Source organism: Hyla sarda, chromosome 5, assembly GCF_029499605.1.
Source record: "Hyla sarda isolate aHylSar1 chromosome 5, aHylSar1.hap1, whole genome shotgun sequence".
Classification (NCBI taxonomy): Eukaryota; Metazoa; Chordata; class Amphibia; order Anura; family Hylidae; genus Hyla; species Hyla sarda.
The window spans coordinates 137,206,613-137,217,223 of NC_079193.1; positions in this window are offsets into that span (position 1 = coordinate 137,206,613).

A 10,611-nucleotide genomic window follows, 5' to 3' on the forward strand; every position below is an offset into this window, starting at 1 on the left:
TTGCTAAAATTCAACACACAGCATGCACTGAGAGACCGTACATGCTGGGAGTTCTAGTTTTGCAACCGCTGCAGGCACACTGGTTGCGAAACACTAAGTTAAGTAACAAACTCTCGGTGTTTCGCAACCAATGTCCCTCCAGCTGTTGCATAACTACAACTCCCAGCATGTATGGTCTGACAGTGCATGCTGGGAGTTGTAGTTTTGCAACAGCTGACGGTTTGCCCCCCCCCCCCCAGGTACAGGGTACAATCACACGGGCGGGTTTACAGCGAGTTTTTTGCTGCAAGTTTTAGATGCAGCAAATTTTCCACCGCATCTCACACTCACAGCGAGAAACGCACTGAAAACCCCCGCCCATGTGAATGTACCCTAAAAACACTACACTACATCTACACAAAATAAAAAGTAAAACACTAAAACAACAAACATAGGATAGGTAATTTAACCCTTACTCACCCCCCATTTGCCAGGGTCGGGGTTTTTGTTTAAAGTCCCATACAAGTCTATGGGAAATATATGTTACTGCATAACTTCCAAACAGCTGGAGATATTTTGATAATACTTGGTCACATGTTACTTATATGTCCACTGAAAATCTAGGATAGTTCATTTAACCCTTAACTACCCCCATTTGTGAGGGTCGGGTTTTTGTTTAACCCCTTAAGGACCCAGCCATTTTACACCTTAGGCCATTTTTTGCACATCTGACCACTGTCATTTTAAACATTAATAACTCTGGAATGTTTTTAGTTATCATTCTGATTCCGAGATCATTTTTTTGTGACATATTCTACTTTAACATAGTGGTAAAATTTTGTAGCGTTTTAACCCTTTAGGTGTTTCACAGGAATAGCAGCAAAGTGAAGGAGAAAATTCACAATCTTCATTTTTTACACTCGCATGTTCTTGTAGACCCAATTTTTGAATTTTTACAAGGGGTAAAAGGAGAAAATGTATACTTATATTTTTAGCCCAATTTCTCTTGAGTAAGCACATACCTCATATGTCTATGTAAAGTGTTCGGCGGGCGCAGTAGAGGGCTCAAAAGCGAAGGAGCGACAAGGGGATTTTTGAGAGTACGTTTTTCTAAAATGTTTTTTTGGGGGTATATTGCATTTAGGAAGCCCCTATGGTGCCAGAACAGCAAAAAAAAAACACATGGCATACCATTTTGGAAACTAGACCCCTTAAGGAACGTAACAAGGAATAAAGTGAGCCTTAATACCCCACAGGTGTTTCACGACTTTTGCATATGTAAAAACATTTTTTTTAATTCACTAAAATGTGTGTTTCCCCCCCAAATTTCAAATTTTTGCAAGGCTTAATAGCAGAAAATACCCCCCAAAATTTGTAACCCCATCTCTTCTGAGTATGGAGGTGCCCCATAAGTTGACCTGAAGTGCACTACGGCGAACTACAATGCTCAGAAGAGAAGGAGTCATATTTGGCTTTTTGAGAGCAAATTTTGCTCGGGGGCATATCGCATTTAGGAGGCCCCTATGGTGCCAGGACAGCAAAAAATATCCACATGGCCTACCATTTTGGAAACTAGACCCCCTTGAGGAACGTAACAAGGAATAAAGTGAGCCTTAATACCCCACAGGGGTTTCACGACTTTTGCATACGTAAAAAACAAAAAAAAAATTTTCACTGAAATGTGTTTACCCCCCAAATTTCACATTTTTGCAAGGGTTAATAGCAGAAAATACCCCCCAAAATTTGTAACCCCATCTCTTCTGAGTATGGAGGTATCCCATAAGTTGACCTGAAGTGCACTGCGGGCGAACCACAATGCTCAGAAGAGAAGGAGTCATATTTGGCTTTTTGAGAGCAAATTTTGCTCGGGGGGCATGTCGCATTTAGGAAGCCCCTATGGTGCCAGAACAGCAAAATAACCCCCACATGGCATACCATTTTGGAAACTAGACCCCTTGAGGAACGTAACAAGGGGTACAGTGAGCATTTACCCCCCACTGGTGTCTGTCAGATTTTTGGAACAGTGGGCTGTACAAAATTTTTTATTTGCACAGCCCACTGTTCCAAAGATCTGTCAGACACCAGTGGGGTGTAAATTCTTACTGCACCCCTCATTACATTCATGAGGGGTGTAGTTTCCGAAATGGGGTTTTGTTTTTTTTGCGTTTGTCAAAACCGCTGTAACAATCAGCCACCCCTGTGCAAATCACCTCAATTGTACATGGTGCACTCTCACTCCTGAGCCTTGTTGTGCGCCCTCAGAGCACTTTGCGCCCACATATGGGGTATCTCCGTAGTCGGGAGAAATTGCATTACAAATTTTGTGGGGCTTTTTTCCCTTTTACCTCTTGTCAAAATGAAAAGTATAGGGCAACACCAGCATGTTAGTGTAAAAAAATAATTTTTTTACACTAACATGCTGGTGTAGACCCCAACTTCACCTTTTCATAAGGGGTGAAAGGAGAAAAAGCCCCCGAAAATTTGTTAGGCAATTTCTCCCGAGTACGGCGATACCCCATATGTGGCCCTAAACTGTTGCCTTGAAATACGACAGGGCTCCGAAGTGAGAGAGCGCCATGCGCATTTGAGGTCTGAATTAGGGATTTGCATAGGGGTGGACATAGGGGTATTCTACACCAGTGATTCCCAAACAGGGTGCCTCCAGCTGTTACAAAACTCCCAGCATGCTTGGACAGTCAACGGCTGTCCGGCAATACTGGGAGGTGTTGTTTTGCAACAGCTGGAGGCTCCATTTTAGAAACAGTGGCGTACCAGACGTTTTTCATTTTTATTGGGGAGGGGGGCTGTGTAGGGGTATGTATATATGTAGTGTTTTTACTTTTTATTTTGTGTTAGTGTAGTGTAGTGTAGTGTTTTTAGGGTACAGTCACACGGGCGGGGGATTACAGCGAGTTTCCTGCTGCGAGTTTGAGCTGCCGCGCAAAATTTGCTGCATCGCAGCCTGATACTCACTGTAAGCCCCCTGCCCACAAGAGGGGGGGGGGAACCTCCAGCTGTTGCAAAACTACAACTCCCAGCATGCACAGTCTATCAGTGCATGCTGGTAGTTATAGTTTTGCAACAGCTGGAGGCACACGTGTTAGGAAACACTGAGCTAGGAAACAGACAATGTTTCCCAACCAGTGTGCCTCCAGTTGTTGCAAAACCACAACTCCACAACTCTGCCGTCGTCGATTGGTTAACACGCTCATCCACATCATCACAAGTGACATCTGACACCCCTAGTCAACAGTCGGTGGGTTCCTCAGACACAACCCTCAGTTGGCATGGCCCGGGACCAGTCCTTGTCCTCCCAATGCCTTTGTCCTATGCTGTTCCCTCTCCTAGAGAAGTATCTTATGCTGTGGGTTCAGCTCCACTATTTACTGAGGACGATCTAATAGAGGACAGTCAGCAGCTACTTGGCAGCCAAGAAGGGGAGGAGACATGCGCCGCTTACTCCACTAGGCGGTCAAGTAGTGATGCGGAGAGTGACGTGGGAGGCGGTGTTGCAAGTGTTCAGGGTCCTGAAGCAGACACTGTTGGGGAACCTGAGGAGGACATCAGTGACGTGCACACACCTGTTGATGATGATGAAGCCGATCGCAATTGGGAGTCAGGTGCAGAAGGGGCTTCATCATCATCAGGAGAAGAGAGTTGCAGGTTGCCCTTGAGGCAGCAAGGCGGTAGCACGGTTGGCAGTCAGCGTGGTGGCAGGAGTGGAAATTCAGGAGCCAAACGTGCCCGGGGGAGACCACCTGCTTCGCGGCAGCCTACCTTTCCGGGAGGTAGTGGAACAGGGGTTCCTGGAGATGGCGCCAGTAGCAGTCAACTAGTGCGGACGGCAGGTGGGAAAATCAGCTATTCGGCGGTGTGGAAGTTTTTCATAAGGCATCCGGAGGAGGTTCACGTAGCCACATGCAAGATCTGTAGGCAGAACGTGAAGCGTGGGCAGGGTCCCAATGTCGGCATCACGGCCCTGCGTCAACACATGCTTCACCACCATAAAGCGGCCTGGGAGAACCGTGGCTCCGATGTAGTGGTCCAGCCTGATGCATCACCCAGTGGCCATCCGCTCCCTCCTTCATCCAGCCAAGGCTCCACCACCTCAGCCAAAGGGAGCTGTGTGTCAAACTGACCTTCTGTCGCTCCTGCTTCTCCCGCTTTTAGTCAGCCATTCCGCCAACAATCCATTGGCGAAGCCATGTCCAAGAGACATCCAATGGCACAAAAGTTGAATGTGCTCCTGTCCAAGTTGCTGGTGTTGCAGCCCCTCCCTTTTCAATTGGTGGACTCTGCACCTTTCAGAGAATTGATGGCTTGTGCCGAGCCAAGGTGGAGAGTCCCAAGCCGTCATTTCTTTGCGAAGAAGGCAGTACCAGCCCTGCATAAGTTTGTACAAGAGAAGGTGGGCCAGTCCTTGAGCCTGTCGGTGTGTTCAAAAGTGCACGGCAGCGCCGACGTGTGGAGCTGTAACTATGGGCAGGGACAATACTTGTCTTTTATGGCCCACTGAGTAAATGTGGTTCCTGCAAAGCCACAACAGCAACTTGGTCAAACTGCTTCCTCCTCCACGCTCTTGCTCTCAGGCAGTTGGTCCTGTTACAGTGTGCGACGCTGCCTCCTCATCCTCCTCCGTGTCCTCGGCCTCCACTGCACGTCCAAATCTTGGTGGCCTTTCATCGTACCATGTGTGTAGGGCACGGCGGTGTCAAGCTGTTCTTCACATGGTTTGCCTTGGCGAACGGAGTCACACGGGAGGAACTGCTAAAGTTCATTCGTAAAGAAATCCGAGTATGGCTTACTCCACGAAATCTGGAAATGAGAACCATGGTGACCGACAACGGGAAGAACATCGTGTCCGCGCTGCGACAAGGAAGTGTGAAACATGCGCCCTGCATAGCACACATGTTGAATCTGATTCAACCTATTTGCAAAACATCCTGAAAATGGCAAGAAAACTGTGCATGCACTTCAGCCACTCGTACACCGCCAAGCACACCTTCTTTGAGCTGCAGCGTCAGAACGGTATCCCACAACATAGTCTTATTTGTGACGTTGCCACACGTTGGAATTCCACCCTCCATATGTTGGACAGACTATACGAACAAAGAAAAGCCATCACCGATTTCTTGATGATCCAAGCAGATAGGAGTACTCCCCTGTGTAACTTCAATGTGAACCAGTGGCAGCTCATACGTGACACCTGCCGTTTGCTGAGGCCCATTGAAGAAGCCACATTATTTGTAAGTTGCCTGGATTACGCCATGAACGACGTAATTCCACTTCTACATTTCCTATAACAAATGATTGAAACCATGGCTGGTCACGGAAATGGAGACATTGCGCCTACATCTCAAGGCTACATGAGCCCTGTGGGGGCTGAACTGGAGGAGGATGATGAGGGGCAGAGCGGAGCACAGTTTAGGTTGGATGAGATGGCCGGTGTTTCTAGTCATCGGACAGGAGAGGAGGAGCTGGAGCAGCCAGAGGAGCTGGAGGGTTATGAGGAAGGTGAGACAGAGGACCCAGACACACCGTGGCAGTATGCAGTGGAGATGGAGGCAGGTAGTCCCTCCGAGTCACTGGCGCAAATGGCACGATGCATGCTCAGTTGCTTGCGTAGTGACCCCCGAATTGTCAAAATTCGTCAGCGGGATGACTTCTGGATCTCCACCTTATTAGACCCACCGTCCCAGAATGGGGGCCTTTTTTACACCCACTGAGAGGGAGGACAAACTCACCTTCTACAGAGAGATTCTATGTAATCAGTTGGCCGATGCCTATCGGCCACATGATCCATCCACTCGCATGTCTGACTCGGGGGGGGGGGCCCTCTGTGCTCACCTTCCACTGCCATGGCTGCTGGGGAGGGGAGGGGTGGCAGGAGCAGTACCAGCTCAATCAGCAGCAGCCTGAGTCTACAGTCGCTGATGAGTAGCTTTCTTCACCCGCATAGTGAAGCAACTCATCAGCAGCAGGTAGACATACCTGTGGCATACCTTGACATGACCATGCCGACAACCATTGAAGATCCACTGGACTTCTGGGCAGCCAAACTTGATTTATGGCCGCAACTAGCAGAGTTTGCCCTGGAAAAGCTGTCCTGCCCGGCAAGTAGTGTGCCATCAGAGCGGGTGTTTAGTGCAGCCGGGGCCATAGTCACCCCAAGGCGAACTCGTCTGTCCACTAAAAATGTGGAGAGACTGACGTTTGTCAAGATGAATCAGGGATGGCTCAGCCAGGATTTCCAGCCACCAATGCCAGATGCCTCAGAGTAGATTGACCATGCTGCTACACCAACATTTCCCAATTATGGTTGGTTATGAAACCCTCTTGGGTTATCAATTAGGGTTATGAAACCCTCTTTGGTACTGCCATTGCCTGCTCCTGGCTCATCCTGTGTCTTTCAGGAGCTACTTGCCTCACTGATGCTTCTGGCCTTGGGCCTTTAATTTTTTGAAGTTTAGCAGTAGCTAAATACATGCTTAATGCAAATGTCAACATTGATCTTTAAATGTAAGGGGTTATGAAACCCTCTTGGGTACTGCGAATGCCTGCTCCTGACTCATCCTGTGTCTTTCAGGAACTACTTGCCTCACTCTCGCTTCTGGTCTTGGGCCTTTAATTTTTGGATGTTTTAGCAGTAGCTAAATACATGCTTAATGCAAATTTCAACATTGATCTTTAAATGTAAGGGGTTATGAAACCCTCTTGGGTACTGCGAATGACTGCTCCTGACTCATTCTGTGTCTTTCAGGAACTACTTGCCTCCCTGATGCCTCAGGCCTTGGGCCTTCAATTTTTGGATGTTTAGCAGTAGCTAAATACATGCTTAATGCAAATTTCAACATTGATGTTTAAATGTAAGGGGTTATGAAACCCTCTTGGGTACTGCGAATGCCTGCTCCTGACTCATCCTGTGTCTTTCAGGAACTACTTGGCTCACTGATGCTTCTGGTCTTGGGCCTTTCATTTTTGGAAGTTTAGCAGTAGCTAATACATGCTTAATTTAAATTTCAAGAATGATCTTTAAATTCTTGGCGCTCTGCCAGGGCCTTCTCCTACCCCGCCGGGGCCGATCCGAGGACCTCACTAAACCATCCAATCGGTAGTAGAGATATGCGGTGTATACAAAGGGCAGGGATTTAATGAACCCGAGCTTATGAGCCGCACTTAGTTGTGATTCTTCTTTCCTGGCAAATAATTGCAATCCCTGATCCCTATCCCTACCTGCACCTGTTGGTGAAAGATAGACACGCTGGTCCGTTCACTGTTTTGCGTGTGCAGCCCCGGACATCTGAGGGCATAACACACCTGTTATTGCTCGATCTCACGATTGATCGTGAAATGTAAGGGGTTATTGAAGCCTCTTGGGTACTGCTGATGCCTACTCCTGACTGCTCCTGTGTCTTTCAGGAATGACTTGACTTCATGATGCTTCTGGGCTTGGGATTTAATTTTAGTATTTTTGAAATACATACTGTTACGCCGAGCGCTCCGGGTCCCCGCTCCTCCCCGGAGCGCTCGCTACACTCCTCTCACTGCAGCGCTCCGGGCCCGGGGCGCTGCGATACCGCCTCTGGCCGGGATGCGATTCGCGATGCGGGTAGCGCCCGCTCGCGATGCGCACCCCGGCTCCCGTACCTGACTCGCTCTCCGTCAGTTCTGTCCCGGCGCGCGCGGCCCCGCTCCCTAGGGCGCGCGCGCGCCGGGTCTCTGCGATTTAAAGGGCCACTGCGCCGCTGATTGGCGCAGTGGTTCCAATTAGTGTTTACACCTGTGCACTTCCCTATATCACCTCACTTCCCCTTCACTCCCTCGCCGGATCTTGTTGCCTTAGTGCCAGTGAAAGCGTTCCTTGTGTGTTCCTAGCCTGTGTTCCAGACCTCCTGCCGTTGCCCCTGACTACGATCCTTGCTGCCTGCCCCGACCTTCTGCTACGTCCGACCTTGCTTCTGTCTACTCCCTTGTACCGCGCCTATCTTCAGCAGCCAGAGAGGTTGAGCCGTTGCTAGGGGATACGACCTGGTCACTACCGCCGCAGCAAGACCATCCCGCTTTGCGGCGGGCTCTGGTGAAAACCAGTAGTGACTTAGAACCGATCCTCTAGCACGGTCCACGCCAATCCCTCTCTGGCACAGAGGATCCACTACCTGCCAGCCGGCATCGTGACAGTAGATCCGGCCATGGATCCCGCTGAAGTTCCTCTGCCAGTTGTCGCTGACCTCACCACGGTGGTCGCCCAGCAGTCACAACAGATTGCGCAACAAGGCCAACAGCTGTCTCAACTGACTGTTATGCTACAACAGTTACTACCACAGCTCCAGCAACCATCTCCTCCGCCAGCTCCTGTACCTCCTCCGCAGCGAGTGGCCGCTTCTGGACTACGACTATCCTTGCCGGATAAATTTGATGGGGACTCTAAGCTTTGCCGTGGCTTCCTTTCCCAATGTTCATTACACTTGGAGATGATGTCGGACCAGTTCCCCACTGAAAGGTCTAAGGTGGCTTTCGTAGTCAGCCTGCTGTCTGGAAAAGCCCTGGCTTGGGCCACACCGCTCTGGGACCGCAATGACCCCGTCACTGCCTCTGTACACTCCTTCTTCTCGGAAATTCGAAGTGTCTTTGAGGAACCTGCCCGAGCCTCTTCTGCTGAGACTGCCCTGTTGAACCTGGTCCAGGGTAATTCTTCCGTTGGCGAGTATGCCGTACAATTCCGTACTCTTGCTTCTGAATTATCCTGGAACAATGAGGCCCTCTGCGCGACCTTTAAAAAAGGCCTATCCAGCAACATTAAAGATGTTCTGGCCGCACGAGAAATGCCTGCTAATCTTCATGAACTTATTCACCTAGCCACTCGCATTGACATGCGTTTTTCCGAAAGGCGTCAGGAGCTCCGCCAAGATATGGACTCTGTTCGCACGAGGCGTTTCTTCTCCTCGGCTCCTCTCTCCTCTGGTTCCCTGCAATCTGTTCCTGTGCCTCCCGCCGTGGAGGCTATGCAGGTCGACCGGTCTCGCCTGACATCTCAAGAGAGGACACGACGCCGCATGGAGAACCTCTGCCTGTACTGTGCTAGTACCGAACACTTCCTGAGGGATTGTCCTATCCGCCCTCCCCGCCTGGAAAGACGTACCCTGACTCCGCACAAAGGTGAGACAATCCTTGATGTCCACTCTGCTTCTCCACGTCTTACTGTGCCTGTGCGGATGTCTGCCTCTGCCTTCTCCTTCTCTTCTGTGGCCTTCTTAGACTCTGGATCTGCAGGAAATTTTATTTTGGCCTCTCTCGTCAACAGGTTCAACATCCCAGTGACCAGTCTCACCAGACCCCTTTACATCAATTGTATAAACAATGAAAGATTGGACTGTTCCATACGTTTCCGCACGGAGCCCCTTCTAATGAGCATCGGATCTCATCACGAGAGGATTGAACTTTTGGTCCTCCCCAATTGCACCTCGGAAATTCTCCTTGGACTTCCCTGGCTTCAACTTCATTCCCCAACCCTGGATTGGTCCACTGGGGAGATCAAGAGTTGGGGGCCCTCTTGTTCCAAGGACTGTCTAAAACCGGTTCCCAGTAACCCTTGCCGTAACTCTGTGCTTCCTCCAGTAACCGGTCTCCCTAAGGCCTATATGGACTTCGCGGATGTTTTCTGCAAAAAACAAGCGGAGACTCTACCTCCTCACAGGCCTTATGATTGTCCTATCGACCTCCTCCCGGGCACTACTCCACCCCGGGGCAGAATTTATCCTCTCTCTGCCCCAGAGACTCTTGCCATGTCTGAATACGTCCAGGAGAATCTAAAAAAGGGCTTTATCCGTAAATCCTCCTCTCCTGCCGGAGCCGGATTTTTCTTTGTGTCCAAAAAAGATGGCTCTCTACGTCCTTGCATTGACTACCGCGGACTTAATAAAATCACGGTTAAGAACCGCTACCCCTTACCCCTCATCTCTGAACTCTTTGATCGCCTCCAAGGTGCCCACATCTTTACTAAATTGGACTTAAGAGGCGCCTATAACCTCATCCGCATCAGAGAGGGGGATGAGTGGAAAACAGCATTTAACACCAGAGATGGACACTTTGAGTATCTGGTCATGCCCTTTGGCCTGTGCAACGCCCCTGCTGTCTTCCAAGACTTTGTTAATGAAATTTTTCGTGATCTGTTATACTCCTGTGTTGTTGTATATCTTGATGATATCCTAATTTTTTCGGCCAATCTAGAAGAACACCGCCAGCATGTCCGTATGGTTCTTCAGAGACTTCGTGACAATCAACTCTATGCTAAAATTGAGAAATGTCTGTTTGAATGCCAATCTCTTCCTTTTCTAGGATACTTGGTCTCTGGCCAGGGACTACAAATGGATCCAGATAAACTCTCTGCCGTCTTAGATTGGCCACGCCCCTCCGGACTCCGTGCCATCCAACGTTTTTTGGGGTTCGCCAATTATTACAGGCAATTTATTCCACATTTTTCTACCATTGTGGCTCCTATTGTGGCTTTAACCAAAAAAAATGCCGATCCCAAGTCTTGGCCTCCTCAAGCGGAAGACGCCTTTAAACGACTCAAGTCCGCCTTCTCTTCGGCTCCCGTGCTCTCCAGACCTGACCCATCTAAACCCTTCCTAT